Source organism: Pollicipes pollicipes, unplaced genomic scaffold (genome assembly GCF_011947565.3).
Source record: "Pollicipes pollicipes isolate AB1234 unplaced genomic scaffold, Ppol_2.1 Scaffold_4740;HRSCAF=5597_pilon_pilon_pilon, whole genome shotgun sequence".
In the NCBI taxonomy this organism is placed as follows: Eukaryota; Metazoa; Arthropoda; class Thecostraca; order Pollicipedomorpha; family Pollicipedidae; genus Pollicipes; species Pollicipes pollicipes.
The window spans coordinates 6826814-6833008 of record NW_023596545.1 but is presented as its reverse complement, the minus strand read 5'-3'; positions in this window follow the sequence as shown (position 1 = coordinate 6833008).

Here is a 6195-nt window from a genome sequence, read left to right as displayed (position 1 = left end):
TCTCTCTCTCTCTTCTCTCTCTCTCTCTCTCTCTCTCTCTCTCTCTCTTCTCTCTCTCTCTCTCTCTCTCTCTCTCTCTCTCTCTCTCTCTCTCTCTCTCGCTCTCTCTCTCTCTCTCTCTCTCTCTCTCTCTCTCTCATCTCTCTCTCTCTCTCTCTCTTCTCTATCTCTCTCTCTCTCTCTCTCTCTCTCTCTCTCTCCTCTCTCTCTTTCTCTCTCTGCCTCTCTCTCTCACTCTCTCTCTCTCTCTCTCTCTCTCTCTCTCTCTCTCTCTCTCTCTCTCTCTATCTCTCTCTCTCCCTCTCTATCTCTCTCTCTCTCTCTCTCTCTCTCTCTCTCTCTCTCTCTCTCTTCTCTTCTCTCTCTCTCTCTTCTCTCTCTCTCTCTCTCTCTCTCTCTCTCTCTCTCTCTCTCTCTCTCTCTCTCTCTCTCTCTCTCTCTCTCTCTCTCTCCTCTCTCTCTCTCTCCTCTCTCTCTCTCTCTTCTCTCTCTCTCTCTCTCTCTCTCTCTCTCTCTCTCTCTCTCTCTCTCTCTCTTTTCTCCTTTTCCTGCTCTCTCCTCTTCCCGTCCCTTTTTTCCTTCTCCTGTCCTCTATTTCCAAGATTTGTACTACCGTTTTAAAGAATCATAAGAAGGTTGTTTATTAAATCGGAGGGAAAAGCACTCGTTGCCAGGCGCTAGCCTGATCCGGAAGTGAAAGCATGCAGCCAGCGCTAATAAGCGGCCTCGTGAGTTCGACAGTCTTCGGCATTCGTTGGTGAGCAGCCCAGACATGTGAAGGACAAAAATCACTTATATTAATTATAATTTGTTCGCAAAATTTTAACTACGCTCTCGACGAGCGTCACAACAATCTTTCCTTGTGGCAGCGCGTGTTTACTTTCCTTGTGGCAGTGCGTATTTACAAAACATGTTCAGGGAGTTTCCTCACCTCTCAAAGAGCTGCACATCATGCCTCATAACTCTCCATTTCCCACAGGTCAGATCCACCACTGGCGGCCGCTCTCGGCAAACCACTGTCAGCCTTCAACGCCGCGTACGCCGCGTGTGCGTCCCACTGCCGAGGACCTCCGCCACTCGCACCTCTCACAGTAGCACAGGCGGGCCGGCACTGCACGCGCCGCTGCCCGGGTACCGCCTCTGACAGCGGGCCCGGGCCAGTTCCGGGTCATCGTGGCATCCCGGGGCGGCGCCGCGTCCGCGGACAGGAACCGGTCTCGCCGGGCGCCCAGCTGGCCAGTGAGGTTGTCACCAGCGCAGCGTCACCGGTCAGGTCATCCGTGTAGTGCTACCTCCCAGGTCATCAGTGCAGCGTCGCCGGTCTTGGCACCAGTATCACCGGTCACCGGTCAGGGCACCAGTGTCACCAGGGTCATCGGCCAGATAACGCTATGTTAGGTGATCGTGTTGTGTTGTGTTGTGATTGGGTCTTTAAGACGCACTCAGCTGCTGGGGCTATATGGCACGGCCTGCCTCTCACCCTGGCAGAGAGGGCGGGCACTGCGGGTAATCGAACTCCTTATCTCCACTTTCCCAGATGAGCAGCTTAACCACTACACTATCGGTCCCCTATGCTAGGTGATCAAACAATCACTCAGATAGCATACTAATTAATAGATCATCAGCAATCATTGGCTGAGACTCAGGCGATGTCATTTATGTCTGGAGCTCTGCAACACTGATGCTGCTTCTCAGGAGAACCACAGGTTCAAGAAATTTCCGCGCATGGTTTAAATGCCGTCATGCTGATAGCGTCTCAACCGACACCTGCGATCAGAAGGAAGCGCCGCGCTGCGAACGAGGACAGATGGATACAGAAACAGATGAAATAATTGATTGTGACTGAGTCCCCAACAGTGGTGTTTTGTCTGTTTCCGCAACGTATCGACCTCTCCTTTATTCTGCCAGGCTAAGTTTTGGTGGACTCCGATAAAGAATTGTTTTGCGTTAACATGGACATGTTTACGTAAACTCAAAGGTCGCTCGCAGCTCTCAGTTTCAAGCCCACAATTTCGCAGTTTGCAGACTCATGCTGAGCCATTATGCCGCCGAGGACACCAGACCACTGGTCACAAACATTTCCGAAAAAGATGTGCCATGCTTGCAACATGACATCATTGCAAGGGTATACTTTGCAACGCTGATTTAGCTTGTGGGTCGACCGCTATGTAAACGGAGTTAAATGGGAGTGTAAACCGCTATGTAACGGTGATAAATGCAATGTTATAGACGTGAGTTAAAGTGCTCATGTCACTGTAGGCCCGGTGCTTATACGAAAGACAGTTCCTCGGCAAGATTTTAACGGTTGTCGGACGCCACTTCGATGTCTATAATTTTCCCCTGAGTTTTTAGTGAGAGTCAATAAGGTACTCGAGCATTTGGTGGCGATATCTGCAAATTACAACTGGCAGGTCGAACGCAGTCATCCACTGAACCCCCAATATATACCAGACAGTTGGCTGGAACCATGGGCACAGTTAAGTCTGAGTGAGTGGCGAGGGAGACAGGGAAACAAAGGGCCATTGCCGGTGCAAGTCACCCACCCATGGATGTAGGAACAGGGGGGGGGGGGCAGGGGTCCATGCCCCCCCCCCCAACTTTTCAAGGCGGGAAGGCCAGCAGTGTTAATCTACCCCCCCCCCCCTCCCTCCACACACGCCTTTCAGATTAAGGTTGCGTTTAGCTTACTTTTGCACCACATTAAAAATACCTGTAATTTGCCTAGTTCACCAGCCATCTTCCTTAAGATACGCCATCTTTTTTATTTGCTTACTGGCCATCGTTTAGTGTCAGCCACACGCTGACGCAGCGCGGCCTATGGAGATTGCAACGCCAGGCGTCGAGGTTGTTGCTGCGAGTTGTGAGCGCGCTCGTTCAAAACCATATTGCATAGTTTGTTATCGGTAATCAACTCTGGTCTTAAAATTTTTATGAAAAACATGGATTAGCCATGTTAATACAAATTTGGGACCCCATTTCATCTACCACCTATGTTCAGAGCCCCCAATATCCCTGATGGACACAGAAAGCATGAAACTGTAGTCCATGTGACAATTATTGAACCACCTGCGGCCATCAGCATGTTGTTGCATCAATGTGGGCTCCTATATTGTTCCGGGGCCAACTGCGCGGGCCAGAAGACCTCCCGTGTCAGGGAGGGGAACAATATGAATTGATATATCATTTTAATGATCTCTCGACCAACCATATGCCGCCCCCTGTCGCCAGAATGGCAGCCAGAAGACACTTCGCGATGGGAGGGAGAGGCCCTTCAGCCCTTAACCGGAGCCAGTAATGTGCTCCTGGTGTTCCACTCAAGCGGACCCTTGCCCGGAGGGAAATAAGGGGTGTCATTATTGTTGAGTAGAGTGGAGTTCTCATTATTGTTGAAAAGAGTGGGTCAAAATAGATTGAAAAAAACAAACAAGGTCATCCTATGTTTGCCTGAAAACGTTCATTTTTTAGAATGCATTAGTGAAAAATACGTCAAAAGGTTTGACCATGCCCGCCCGCAACCTAGAGAGCAGCGAGACAGCGATGGCAAGGGTTGCAGCTCTCGTAAAACTGATCGGCACCGGCCACTGCAAGTGACACCAGACTGCGGGAGCCGTGTTCATCTGTCTTCAGGACAGATTGATAGTTACTGAAACACGAAGAATGGAGATCCTACCTTTACTCTTCCAGTTCCATCATCAGATTCCAGCGCACCACTTCGCGGTGCTTTAAGGGCCAATCCGTTCTTATCATCAGTCTAAAAATCGCGCACGTGAAATGTACGCCCAGACTGCCTTCTAAATGTAAGATTTGATGTCCTGAAGCGTGCAAAGGTATTTGCTTCGGAAGCGTCATTATTTTTGTCCACCCGTTGGCCACGGCTCAGTATTAGCTATTGGGCCAACGCTGGGCAATCTACGGAGACTGCAGCGCCTGGCGCCGAGGTTTTTGTTGCTAAGGTTTGCGAGCGCACATGTTAAAAAATCACTTTCACAAATCGCATCACTTATCGATTCTGACTGCATGTTAGGCATTTCTAAAAAATATGACTTGTTTACCACTCGATCTACAATAAAATTTTCATCATTAAATTTAGATAAAACATCGATCTGCAGTCGACCTTCGCGATGTCTTTAATGTCTGTAAAGACCAGATTAAACATTCTGACAAACATTCTGAATTCTATCGGTTTATAAGGAGCCCACTAAACCTATTAAATCTAACAGCTCATTAAGGGTACCGGTGATTTCTTCCATCGGTCGTTCAACGCCCGATTTCTGCAGTTTATTGACTTCAAAATCCAAACAGAATCAACCTCACCGTAACTTCTGGCTTCTGTTCTGGTTGCAAGGTAAAAATAGCCATGAAACAGATAAAACCGTATCCCGTGTTAACAAGCAAGCTATGCCCGGAATTTTGGGGGGTTCACCATGAGAGGGGCACTTGGCAACCCTGTGCTTCCCCTTAGCAAGGCCCTGGCTACGCCCCTGCGTACACACAAAAGCAGATCAAGTCGTATACGTTAAATGATGGGCAATTTAGTATCCCTTGGGCCAATTCATACCTCGGGCAGGCAGCCTCCCGGAGGCTTTTTCTGAGGTGGTGTGGTATAAGGAAAGATAATTGAGGAAAGGATAGTGTTGCAGGTGTCCAACATGTTTTACACACCAATAAGTAGCAATGCTGATCTAGAAGCAGGCAACAAAGCGACCATACACTCAGTTCGCAATTAACCATGCGGGATACGGCCGGGCCTGGGCAGTGGCCGCTGACGGCGGACAGGAGCAGGTCTCAGATCAGGATATATGACACAAGCCTTTTTATTCTGTGGCTTGGTTGTTAAAGGAGAATCTCAAGTCTCATGGCTTTTGTCACATTGTTTTTAACAATTCCAAGCTTTCGAATTTGTGTCCGCCTAAACTGCTGCGACAAGCCTTATCTCTTGAAAAGCAGCCAGCCAAATGAAGGCGCGTGAAAAATCAGTCGCACTGTGAGCCATTGATTCATATTCAAAATTCTCACCAGCCTTTTCCTGTCTGTATTTTGGGATTCGCCCTTTGAAGGTAGATGCCTTCTCAATGACCCAAAATGCCTACACGCCCGTGGAATTTCACGTCTCCAGGAAAGATTATGTTGAAATGGACGAAAAATCTTCGGAAGCTGGATAGCCTATTTGCCGAACGACGTAGATGAGTCGAATAGGCAAGATTGCGCACCAGTGAGAAACAGCTCTAGATGCATATCTAGCACAGCAGCAATGACATTTGAGTAAAAGCGATAACAACCTCCAACTCTACCTCCCGCGTTCATCGGGCTTGTTTTCCAGAAAAAGTTCCTGAAGGACGCCCTGAGCTTAGTCCCCCACTTTTTTGAAACGTTCTTACGTCTATGCCCCGCCCCCTTCAAAATGTACCGAATTTGATCACTTGGTATCGGAATGCACGACGTTCTTGCTTTCGCCTTTTATCTTTTTCAATTGAAGCAGAAGCCGGAAGCCCATGGAAGATACTCTGCTGCTTGCATCTTTAAATCAATGATCTGAAGAAACCGCCGAACCACTATGCAGTGAAAAGCGTCGGTACATTATTCCATGCAGTTATTTATCACCTGGTTTTTCAGTTAATTAAGTTATTTAGTTACTTGACGTGCACTTAGAATCCAGTAACAAACTAAATAACCAGCTAAAGCGAAGAAACCAGGCTTAATTAACCACAGCAAATTGGTCAGTCGGCACTATATGTCTTACAATGGTTCAGTAAGTTCCTAGAACTCAATGCCACCGATACACCAAGAGCATTCCAAGGGCTTTGGTTTGCAGAGATATTGATGACTTCAGGGGACGGTACGTTGACTTGCAGATCGAAATGGGATGAAAAATCAGTAAAAAAATAAAGATGGTCACCCCATAGTCACGTATGAATATTCAGCCTTTGTTCAGCATTTATGCATAAATTCGTACGTTTAGAATGTAGTCCGGGCTGTATAATTCGCCTGTGCGATTTGCAGATTGATGACGGGAATGGATTAACATGTTAAAATACTTTCGGAAACACTATTTCACGATCCATGGTCCCTTTTGGCGAGTTCGGCGCCTTGCCGCCTGATGATAGTTGCAGCTGCTGACGCCGCTCTGCTTGGTGAGAGGTGTGGCCCCGGGCAACGATGGCCTTGCCCCTAACATTGTAAGTGGGCTATGCTCAA